The sequence below is a fragment of the Phaethon lepturus genome, unplaced genomic scaffold (genome assembly GCF_000687285.1).
Source record: "Phaethon lepturus isolate BGI_N335 unplaced genomic scaffold, ASM68728v1 scaffold43228, whole genome shotgun sequence".
NCBI classification, from domain to species: domain Eukaryota; kingdom Metazoa; phylum Chordata; class Aves; order Phaethontiformes; family Phaethontidae; genus Phaethon; species Phaethon lepturus.
Genome location: NW_010559200.1, coordinates 94,030 through 106,219, shown reverse-complemented (window position 1 = coordinate 106,219; position 12,190 = coordinate 94,030). Strand labels below are relative to the sequence as shown.

At 39.6% G+C, this 12,190-nt stretch overlaps 1 protein-coding gene across 1 annotated transcript in view; it reads left to right on the top strand.

Annotated features, from left to right (window-relative positions):
* ABLIM1 (actin binding LIM protein 1) overlaps positions 1 to 12,190 on the top strand; it is a gene marked incomplete at its 5' end in the record, with an annotated part of 106,177 nt that overhangs the window by 20,277 nt on the left and 73,710 nt on the right. The window lies entirely within an intron of this gene.

Genomic DNA, 12,190 nt, shown 5'->3' with positions numbered 1-12,190 from the left:
CTGCTGAATCAGACAGATCAATTTTTTCTGATGCTTTGCCTGTTTTTGAAAGGATTTTTTTTTCAATGCAAGTTTTTTTAGAACAGAATCTCATTCATACTATGCATCTATTTTATATCCTATATTGCTGTTAGTTTCCCCTGATTACTTCCAAGTAGATTACTAGAGAAGGCTTTCCTTAAAACAAAGAAAATTGGAAGTGAGGAAATTCAGTCAATAGACTGAAAGTATATCAGCTTTGATTGGCTTATGTAGTGTAAAAGGAAGCCTTCTATCCACTAGAATGTCCGCATTAATGTTGACATGCGGTTGTCTGATGTCTTTTACTTCACAGAAATTAAAGGCTTATTGACAGCTCTTTTTGGATGGTTTCAAGGAAAATCAAATGCCTCTAAATACAGGGGTTAACATCTTCAAAAACAAGAACCTGAATGCTATTACACTCTTTTATAGTGCACACCACTGCACTTTCTGATGAAAATCAGAAGAAAAAATACTGAATAATTAATGTTCTTTTTTTTGTTTAATATTAATTGGGTCCATGGTACTTATTTACCTTATCTATATTAATAATATATCTCTTTCACTGCACATATAGTACCTGGAATAGTTATAGCTATTTTCTTGAAGAACCATTTCGGTGACTCCTTTGTAATTCTAAATTTCTAAGACAGACTTTTTCAGTACACAGATGGTATAGAGTAATTGTAATTCATAATTTAGTCAACCCTGTTTTTTAGACACTGCTATATGTACACAGTGCACTAGCTTACACACACCCACCCCCAATTTTACCTTCTTTTAATTAAGATCTCCTGTATTGTATCTCTGTTCTATATATGATAGCCTCATTTCACCGTCCCTCAGCATTTTTCACCGTCCCTCAGTCCATATTCAGTGGACTGTTTTGGAAGGCCACGCTTAAAAACCTGCAGATTATATGGGGTTTTTTTCCTAATTTCATGCTGTAATTTAGAGTGAAAAAGAGTCAAAGCCAAAGTCAAACCTTTGAATTTTTTGTTGTCATCATTGCTATTGTTGCTGCTACTTTATGTTGTTTGGGGATTCATGGTTTATTGTTTCCATGTTGTCACAGGAGTGATTATCTAGTGGTTAATTCCCTTGGGAATTCTGGGAATCCTGAGTGTAGCTTTCTGTTTTCTTCATACACGTTTTATGTATCAGGGTAGGTACTTAAATTTCAAGGGTCGGTTCTCTATCAGCAAAATAAAAAAATAGTGCTGCCCTAGCTTACTTGTGGTTATAAGCAAACTGAAGATGGTATAGTGCTTAGATGATGCAGTCCTAAGTACTATGCTACTGCCTGGGTCTTACCTGTTGATGCTAAAGTCATAAAAATTAGAAAATGCATGTGGTTTTAACTTGTGTAAGGAGAAATTTAAGAACCTAAAGTCTACCTAAATCCTTGTTCTTCATCCATGTTAGGATTAGGTACCTTTGAAAGAATTTCTGTCCGCATTAGTGCGTGAAGCAGAGGCAAGTAGACTTGCTCCATTAACGGGCATACTCACTTTGATACTTCTTCATTAGGGCATTTTATCAGTGAATTCTCACCAAGGAAGCTGGTAGGTGAACTGATGCAGACATTTGAACATCAAAATCCCTAGTTTAGTCAGGTCTTCATTTTTAAAAAGTACCACACTGGCTTGCATTTCTTCTTGAACTGCACAAGAGGGGTTGTGGAACATACATCCGAGAGCAGAGCAGCCATAGAGAGATCCCCCGCGCTCGGGGTAGGCACATGAGGTGGTGCCAGCAGTCTGCACTAGCAGAGCTCGAGCTGGCTGTCTTCTGGCTAGGTATCGTCTTTGAAGTTCTGAAGAGACTATGTGTCTTTGAAGACAGTTTAATACATTTCCCTCTTCCTCAAACAGAGCTTTTTCCTTTAAGCATTCCACTTCCCTATTTCCATGATAAAGCCTTTCAGTAATAAGAATGTTATTTTTCTACCTGAGATGGAGCTGTTTCTCTGTTGGTTCCTTGTCTGGGTGCTGGTAAGGTAGTTTTAGTTATTTCTTATTATCTTTTTGCTGAAAGGTTGGATCGTTTTGATCCATGAACTAATTAAGAAATTGCATTTCAAATGAAAAGTGAACTTTCTAGATGGATAGCAAAAAACTCCTTATCCAAAAGAAACTGAAGCATTACAATCACCTAGCAAGAGTTTATATTTGAAAAATTCATCTTCTTTTAAAATGATGAGAGAGACTTTCAGAGTTTCCTTTTCTTCAGCGAAATAGATGCCAAGATATCCAGTGATTATACTGTTTGGAAAGAAGGACAGGGAAAAAAGGTCAACTCCCCTTTCTTTCTAACAGTCATTCCTGTGAATTAAGAGCGTTACAGTGCAGCCAAGACATGGATCAGCGTTTTCAAAATGGCCCGTGTTACATGTGCATAAATAGTCTTTGGTGCAGCTGTTCCCTGACCAGCCAGCATCCAACGTGGAGATTTCACAATACTGTTTTGTATGTTTGACCTTGTCTGTTTTGCGCATTATGTTCTGGTTCAAAGAATGTAAGTTCTCTGGGACAAATGCTTTCATGTCCATCAGTACAGAGTCTATCAGAGTTGGATCCTGGCTCACAACTGGGGATCTGAGCTCTATTGTGATATAAATAATAAGCTTAATGCTTAATGAACTTGTGGGAGAAAGATACCTTTGTTAATTATTCAATAGCCTTATGTCTTCAAATAAGATGCAGTAAAGCTCCCAGTAAATATCCGAAACTTCAACAAGGTTTCTGGTAATGCTGAAGTAGAGCAGAGGCAACATACCTTACCTGTTGAAGAAAAAGGTGAGCAGGAAAAAACAGGAATCATCATTTGCCTCACTGCCCAGAAGGTGGTGGGGGGAGTGAGGCTGGCTGTGAAACAACGAAGCATCAGAATGGAGAAGCAGCAGTACTCCTTTAAAGACTCTCTAATTCTTAATGCAGTTTTATATTCGGGACATAACTGTCCTTTCGTTAGATAGGTGATTGTTGCCAGTATTCAGAAATATTGTCTGAGCTGATTTATAGGCATCACAAACTTCTCCATTAGAAGTTAGCTGAATGAACAAAATGGATGCAAAATTCCTTTTAATCATAATTCTTGTGAAAAATCTGTAGCTAGGATTTGTAACTCTTTAGCTACATTTGTCTCAGTTTTCATTATTTTGTTCTTAACCCTTCTTTTCTGAGCTGCCTGAAAACTCCCTCAAATTCATCGGGAAGCCTTAAAAAGCAAAGGGGAAGAGTTGGCTGGCTATTTGTAAGCAAGCTATCTGCAGTGATTTTTTGGCTTCAAAGGATATTAAGCAACATCCAACACATGACTTTGAGCTCATTCTTAGGAAATACCCTACAATTTCACACTGTGTGTCAAAGCTACATAGTATAGATTGGTATTGTACAAATACTTGGCACGGATGGATAGGCCTTTGTGTAAGACACTGAGCCCAGTTTTGCCTATGGGATCCACACTCACAATGTCCATAAACAGTGAATGCACTGGGGAGCTTAGATGGGTCAACAATTTTGGTTTTGAACATGTGTTTTTAAAATACAATTTTAAAATACAATTTTAAAAATCCTCTGTGTACTTTTTCAATATTTTTTGTGTGCCGTAATACACAGATTTTCTCGTTTCATAATGCCGGTTTATCTGCTAAAGATACAGAAACATTCACATATTTCAAGCTTGCATACTTATGTTTGGGTACTGGAGATTCAGTTAAGGATTTTGGGGACTGGACAGAAGGGGCTCATGTAGTCCTGTCTGTCTTATTTTTTTAATTTACCCTAGAATCAAGACATACCACAGACATCCCTGTGGATTGATTTCAAACACTGTGATTTAAATCACTGATGTAAATCATGAGTTACCTCAGAACCCAGGAAACCTTGATTAGAATAATTGGTTGTAACCTTGGTTTACGTTTAGGTTTTTAATTGTAAAAGGCTAATTGATAAGCATGAGGGTACTCCATATCTGTACACATTTACTTAAATTAATGTAGCTCTGTATAAATTCATCATGTTCTTTAGCATCTGTTTTATTTTTTTCCTAATGACTATTTTTGCTCACGATTTATGTCAAGCTCTATTTGAATGGAAATTAGAATTTAATTAGAATGCATAAAGTAGCATTGTGGATTTTTTTTTAATTTCAGAAACTACCCAAAATCCACTAGACACATGAAGGAAGTAAATGCATTAAAATTTATTTTAATTCTGGAACTGCTGATTGGTCAAGGATCTGTAGCTTATAAAAATATTTACTTTGGTTCACCATGTCCTTAAAGATATTAAAAATGGCAGATCTTATCATACCTCAATTTGTTTATAGATAGGAAAAGGAGAGCAAGTTTCTTCTCTGTTTTCAGATCCCATTTGGATATTTAACTTTGATTAAAATGAAAATTTAAAATTCTGATTTTAATTGAAATCCTTTATTTTTAAATATCAGTATCTAATTCTCATATCTCTATATACTTTAATATAAATTTGCATGTAATACCATTGCAGGGCAACTACATTTATGGCATAATATCTTGAGCATACAGTGGGTCTAAAATTTTATTCTGCCCCCTTTTTAAGAATAAAATAAGCAAATTAACATGCATGGAATGATACAAAATGCAGAGAAATGATGCAAACCCAAGCACAGTTCCTTTCTGGCAAAAGCCATTAGATTACACCTAAGAATACGCAGCTCTTCCCTTGATAAATCTTTGCAATGACACTGGCCCATTTTTGTGATTACTCCAAGGAGATTTATTCTTTTGAAAAACGTTGGCAATATTTGAGGCATTTTCGTAATTTGAATTGCTTTCTTGGATTAATTTTAGTCCTTGCTTATGTTTCATAACAATGGCTAAATTACTTCAGTAGCCTCCATTTACTCAGCTATTTCTTATTTTGCAAGGATGGGTGTTTTCATTGCTGCTTTATAAATTGCCTTAGATCCTTCTCTGGAAGTGTATGAAACATTGTTGTGGACTAACTTTTGGGTGACAGAGACAGAGCAGCAACTGTATTGAGAATATAGTTGCGGTAGGGCAGGAAGTTTCCCATTATGAGTTTTCTATTAGAAAAATGTTCCTTCACAAAAACGACTGTTTTTCAGGAAGGTGTTTTCAATCCAGTTTGCCCATTTGTTTTGTATACTTCTGTAAATTGGGCAGAAACAATTGTGAATAAACTATACAAGTGTACTAAATAAGTATTAGTTCTTACTTGTCTAAGCGCAACCCCACCTTGAACTTGGAATCAAAACATGTCCATCTCCTTACCTTTTACCAGAGAAGTACAAATCAAAAGGTAGTTCCAAAGAAAGTTCTGGGGGAAGTGCAAGGAATTGCTCAGTAAATGGGTGTTGTAAGAGGAGGCATCACTAGCTTGGAAAATACAACTATCGGAGGAGGTTTCCAGAGATAAAACATTGTCATGTTCAGAAAACCTGCCAGGTAGTAAGTCAGGAATCAGAGGTCACTTAAAAACAATGTGAGAAGTGAATTGGTTGTTAGCTAGACCTTAGTTTGCCATGGGTTATCAGGGCATAAAAACCTTCCAAAAAGTTACCATATGTTTCATGCCTATTGTTGGAGGTTGTACCATGCTTGAATTGCTTGTTTTCCAAGAATAACAATTGAAAATACACAAAATAGCCTGCAGATGAAGAGACACAATGTGCTGTCCATGAGCTGGGTATTAAACAGTGAAGCTCATTTGCTGTCTGAGCAGTTTGCTTGGGGTACTGCGAGTTGGAATTGTGAATCTGAATTATGGTAAAGTAGTAAATTTGAAGTATGGTAAAAGAAATAACAGGGTAAAGACTAGCCTCAGCTTAGCTATACCTGTCTGTGGCTTATCCTTCAGAATAGTTTTACAGCTGGAACTCTGGAAGGGCTAATCTGGGAAAAAAAAACAACTAAAAATCTTTATCTTTCTTTTACAGGACAACTAAAAACTCTTCTCTTGGATAGTTTGTAGCCTGTCTGCTCTTTCTTCCTCCTCCTATTTCATTCAAGCTTTGGTTTTCAGTTCAGATGCCTGTATGAAAGATTGGGCTGAAGAAGAGACTGAGGTTGATGTTACAGAAAAAGGCTGACTTGGTGGGATGTTGCTTGTAGGGACAGTTTGCAGGAGTAACAGATTAAAAGGTCAATTGGTTTGGCCTCCTTTGGGAAGGAGGTGTAGAAAAATGTGGAAAGGAGGGAAATGCTGTTTCCTCTTCTTGTGTAGAAGACAGGGCAAAAATAAAAACTCCTTTGATAAAATAATGTCATATTAACAAACTGGAGTTGGGGAAGAGCATTCGTCTTTCCAAATCCCTTTAAATTACATCAGATGATGAAAGAGCTATTTACAGTAATGATACATCCAGATTCTTAAAAAGGCAAGTTAATGTTAGGCATTCGTAGATGGTTAACACAGACTTGTGTTGCAAGCAAATAATGCCAGTTCATGCCATTGTCATTTCTTTCCGTACTTAATCAACTAAAATAATTTTATTTTCTTTAAATATTTATTTTGAAAATACCAATTTTTCAAAAATTGCCATTTATAATAAACTGTCAAAGCTATACTCCACTTCCCATGGGAAATTTATTTCCCTCCATTGTATGTGCCCAGCCTATTATTGTTAGATTTCAGGAGTACAAGGCTGCCCGCATGCGCTTGTTTTGCTGTTAGCAGAAGGGCAATAGTGCTTTTTGTTCTGACAAACATTTCATAGCATTGCATTGCCAAAGAGGAAGGGTATGGCAACAGATTTCTTTGCCAAATTGAGTTGCATATTCAGATCTAAATCCTGGATGTAAAATTCCCAATATTGTGTGTCCTTCTCTGATGACCAGAACTCATCACTGCCCTCATGATCAAATGGTTATGCTTTAAAATTTGAAAGCATTTGTCATACTGTAAACAGGCAAAGTGAGTTTGTATTTTTAATTGTGACTGAAATATCCTGAAGATCTGGAAAAGCCTACATGATACCACCAAAACTTTTAATTTTGAAACAAGGCTTTGAAAGGCATTGCGTGATCTGTGGTTACAGGGTGACTGAGAAAAAACTCTGGTCTTCCTAAGTCTATGAGAAACGATAATTGCACAACCTTCACATTGCCACAGAAGAGTTATTGGGATATAAGTTGTTTTTCAAGGTGGGTAAGAGTTACTTACAATTAGAGATTTCTTGACCTTTACTTCATTGGTAATATTTACCTCTTTCATCACTTCTAAGTCACTGTTCCTCGTAGCTTGCCCTTTAGGTCCAACTATGTTTGACAATGTATTTCTGTGTAAGTCCAAAGAAAAATTGTTTGTTTCTTTTAAAAATTAAAACAATAATAATTATAAAAATCCCCCTCATTCTGCCCTGCTTTACCTGTTTCAGGGCAGAAGCCTGCTGGTGCTGCCTTTGTAAAACTAGTTTTCCTGTGTTTTATAGGAAGGGGAACGGTATCAAAAAGAGTGTAAAAAGAGTATTACTCCTGCGACTTGTAGGGCTTGTGGCAGCTTCAGCCTTTATCTAGACATGTGCCACTAATGGCCTTCAGGATTGAAAGGAACTTTTTGGTGACCTAAGTATGCATCATTAATTCAGGCTGCAATTAGCTCTGTTCACAAGAGCTAACCCTGCACCAGGCAGAGTTAATACACTCCTGGAAGACTGTCCCTGCACATGACTTTGCATAACCATGTTCATTAGGACTAAAGCAAGTAGAGATGATTTCCCTTTAATAACTTAAATGGGGTGAGCAGAGAATGTGAGATAAAGATATATTTATAATTTTCAAAGCAATCCAAATGGGAGTCAAACGCAGTGTGTTTAGGGTTAATACACCCGTGTTGGCTCCGAGCCCACCGCTGTGCTGTGCTCAGGGCCCTGCTATTGGCTGAGAGCAGGGGAGGGAGGCAGAGGAGGAAAATCCACCGCTTAATTTAGGCAGTGACGAATGGGTTGCTGTGCAGGATGCTTCACTCCTGGATGTCTGGGGTGATGCAGATGCTAAAAAGGGAAACACATTTTCTCATTGCATCTTTACAAGCAAGGTGTCATGGATGGCGGCTCACCCTGGCCTACATCTTTTAGTTCATCTTTTAGTTCATCTTTTAGTTCATCTTTTAGTTCATCTTTTAGTTCATCTTTTAGTTCATCTTTTAGTTCATCTTTTAGTTCATCTTTTAGTTCATCTTTTAGTTCATCTTTTAGTTCATCTTTTAGTTCATCTTTTAGTTCATCTTTTAGTTCATCTTAGGCTGCTTAAGATGCTTGGGGGTGGAGATCTTAATCCTATATAATATTATACTGCCGTGCTACTTTCCCTTGTCCTGTCCCCCCACTTTTCCATGCTTTTGGGCTGGCTGACTCCACATTACAGCCCTTTTGTCCAGGCATTGGCATTTGCTTTTGTATCTGAACACATCAAATATGACATCCTTCTGGGCTATTTTATTCCAGACCCGTAGCTTAAATGTGTTAAGATATATCTTCAGATTGAGCAGGCCTAGCCAGGGTATGTGAAAGACACAACAGGTATGTTTAAGCATCTCTGGCAAAGAATTGCGTAAGAAGCTTTTGTTTGGCTAAAAAATGGTACTGTCAGCTAACGCTGTTATGAGAGAGTGAATTCAATTTTTACACACAATGTCTGAGCAAGTGGACATTGCTTGTGGAGGCTGCAGCTGCTGTCACAGACAGCCCAGGGAGGCTACACCGTGATTTGGGTAACTATGTCCAGTACTGTCAGATACAATCTTTTTTTCCCTGCTTAGGATGGATCTTGGGGGAATACATTATTTTCCTGACATTCCTGGATAACCTTCTTCTGATTGGGTCCTTAACAGCAGTGCTTTTAGTGAGAAATAGCTGTTACACAGCTGAAGATTCTGAGCATGGACACAACACATATGAACGTGTGTTACTTCCCAGTTCTTAAGGGGAATCAGTGCCATGAAATGTCTAATCTTACATAGTGTTTTTTGTGGTATGCTTTTCTTTTGATCGTAAGTGCATATAGGAACTGTACTGCTCACTCTGCATTTTAAACAGTACTTTTAACCGCACTTTATCCCTCCTCCTCCTCTTCGTTATACTGGCACAGCTGAATACGTGGATGTGCAAGGAATGGAAGTAGGGAAGAGTGGGTTATATGACAAAAAGAAAACACAAGACAGCTCAAGGTCAAGGGGTGCAGTTTGTTAGACCCAGGTATGAAGCCGGAGAGAACCATGGTGGGAAGCATTCCACAAAATTTTGGGAAGGGTTTTCAGATTTTTTTAGTACAGGTCTGCTCTGGCATGTGGTTGTGGACCACTAGTCTTACCTAATGGCCCTTTTATTTGCAGCATGTGCTGGTTATAGGTTAGACCAATACAGATTGTGCTTAGTGTGACCCTGAGATCCTGCCTGTATATGCTGTGTGCTGATGACATTGAGCCAAAGGGTTTAATGTGCTTCTTGCAGGCCTGAGATCATAAATGGCTTTTATTTGTGGAATTTGGATGAACAAATGGTCTTTTCTTAGCCCAGCCCAGCCTTATTTGCTTTCTATTTTAGGAGATAATGATAATTGCTAGCTTTTCATGTATATACCCAACTGTTTTGCCAGAGTTAAAATCAGGCTTAGTTAAAAGCTATCTCAGCCTGATAAGACAGTACTGGGCTATTAGTTTCCTTTGATTCTAGATATTCAACATATCTGTAATATTAGCAGAATGGAAATAATGATGTTAATTTGCTCTTGCAAAACACTTCAAGAAACCCAGAAAGAGTAAGTAAATATCATTGTTGCTATAGAATAATAAAAACATGTTATCAACCTTTACCATACATGAGCACAAGAGTAAGTGTGGCAACACCACCTTTGGCTTACAAAAAGCAATTAAACGGATAAAGATACTTCATGGATCCCTGCTTCCTCCGTGTAACCGGATTGGTGCCAAAACAAAGATACTGGACTAGGTAGACCTTTTGTGTAAAGCAATTCTTCTGACTGCTTCAGAAATTCAGTTAGAAGCAAAACTAAGTGCTTTAAAAATCTCTTTTTTCGCTCTGTATCTGAGAAGTTTCAGCTTCATGGAAGCTTCATGGATAAAGCTGAAAAAAGCATGAAAAATACAGGAGATTTTTTGAGGGATTAATGTTACAGGGAATGTATCACAGTTTGGCTGGACCCCAGGTCAGGAATGTAGAAGCTGGCACACTAGGGAGAAGCAGTAGTGCTGGGAAGCTGAGAAATTGGTGCTGTTTAATGCTGCAGTTCAGTGTCCACTGAGACTGAAGGAAAGATCCCATTTGTTGTCACAGTTGGAAGGCAAATGGCATGGTTTTGGATTTAGCATAAGAAAACACAGGCTGGAAGGGACCTCAAGAGATGATGTAGTATCCTCCCAAAACCGAAGGTGTGCCAAAGCCATCCTGACAGATGTTTGCTTGTCCCCTCCTCAGCCCCATGCTGGAAATTCCAGAGCCTCCCTTGGTGACCTGTTCCAGCCTTTGCTGCTGTTACAGAGTGGCATGGAGCCTTGAGCTGGCACGGAAGAGCAGAGGAATCCATCACATGCTGTCAGCCCTTGTCATTTCATGGTTTCAATTTGTAACATTTGTCCTCTAGAGCAAAGTCCTGATATTAGGACATCTCAGGGTTGCTTTTCAAGTCCAAGTTGTGTCAACAATCTGTGACTTGCATTTTATCGCAAGATACCATGGTGCTTAGTCCCTTTTTTAAAGGGAGTTGAGGAGAGGAATGCTGACAGGAGGAGGTACGTGCTGCAAATGGTGACCTGGATAGCAGGAAAGTATGGCATATATTTGGGGCTCTCTTGGCTGGTTATCCAGTAAACAAAAGTCAGGCCCTTTAGTGTCAAAAGGAGTGACTCTTTTCTCATTATCAGTTGAGATGATAAACTTGAGCTGACCCTTTTGCAAGGTGTGGGCTGTAAACCCATGAGGAGGTGAAAGTTTTCAGGCTGTACCTGTTCAATCAGCTTGAGCAGCGCAGACGGGATGATTTTCCTGGTGCCTTAATTGCTTTAACTGCTCGGATTGCTCTATTTCTGTTGGTCTTGGTTTGTTGCTATTTGTTGATGTTGCCAGGTGTATGGAGAGGATGTTACATTCACCAAAGGAATACCGAGTTTGGGGGTAATAAAATATGGAAAATCCTTTGTTCCAGGCTGTCTCCTCTGTGGCTTCCATGTGTGCCTCAGCTGACAGGCAGCTTCCCTTTCTGCTTCACTGGTCTTCCAGGTCTTTCCTTCCCTCGGCCCCCCTGTCCCCTGAGGCTGGGCACAGAAGCTGTAGCACAACCCTTGCAGTTCAGCGCTGCCTGCCACGTCAGGCTCTTCAGATCTTGCCATGTGCTGAATTGCCCCTTACCAGGAGTATTTTGAATAGAGAGGAATGGGAGCTTGGGGCTGAGCCAGAGATTTCTGATGTGACATAAGGCATTGTGGCATCCTCTGGGACAGAGGGCATTCAGCGTTCCTGGCTTCAGGTTTGCATTCTGCCATTAAAGAGTCCTTCAGAATCGCGGTGAAACGTGCCTACTACCAAGGTAATACCAAAATCCCTGAGCGAGAGTCCTTATGCTGACTAGAGACCATGAGAACTACGGTTGCCCACACCTGCAGGTGGAAGACGATGTGCCCTGCCGTGCAGCCTTCGCTGCTGCCACCCTGCCGTCAGCCTTGCCGTGGGCCCTCCCTCAGGAAAGGTCTCTCCCCGGCGCCTGGCTGGGCTGCGCCGCCGCCCCTCAGCTCGCTGGGCACGTTGGGCTTTGCTGCCACCCAGCGGGGAAGTGCCGCGGTCCTGGCTGGCGGTGCTCGCCCAGGCCTCCGCGTTTAGCTTCCCGTAAGCGGTCAAGATCTTGCAAAAAGCAAAACGCGAAATAACGCTGATTGCTTTATAATACAGGAGCTTCTTGCAGTGATGATTTTTATAGTTCGTTCCCAACAAAAGGAGGTTGTACAGAGCTTGCCTGGCAGTCTTTGAATCATAAACAGCATGAAAAACAGAAGAGGTACTTTGCCTCTTCTGCTGACTGTGTCTGTAGTGACAAAGATGCAGTCTTTGTCTAGGATCCGGGAAGCGTTTGAGGAAAAGATGATGTGCCTTTGCTTTGCTGTGTAATTCTCCCCTTTGGTTATCAAATGTTGCAGTGGTGGGTGGTTAACGG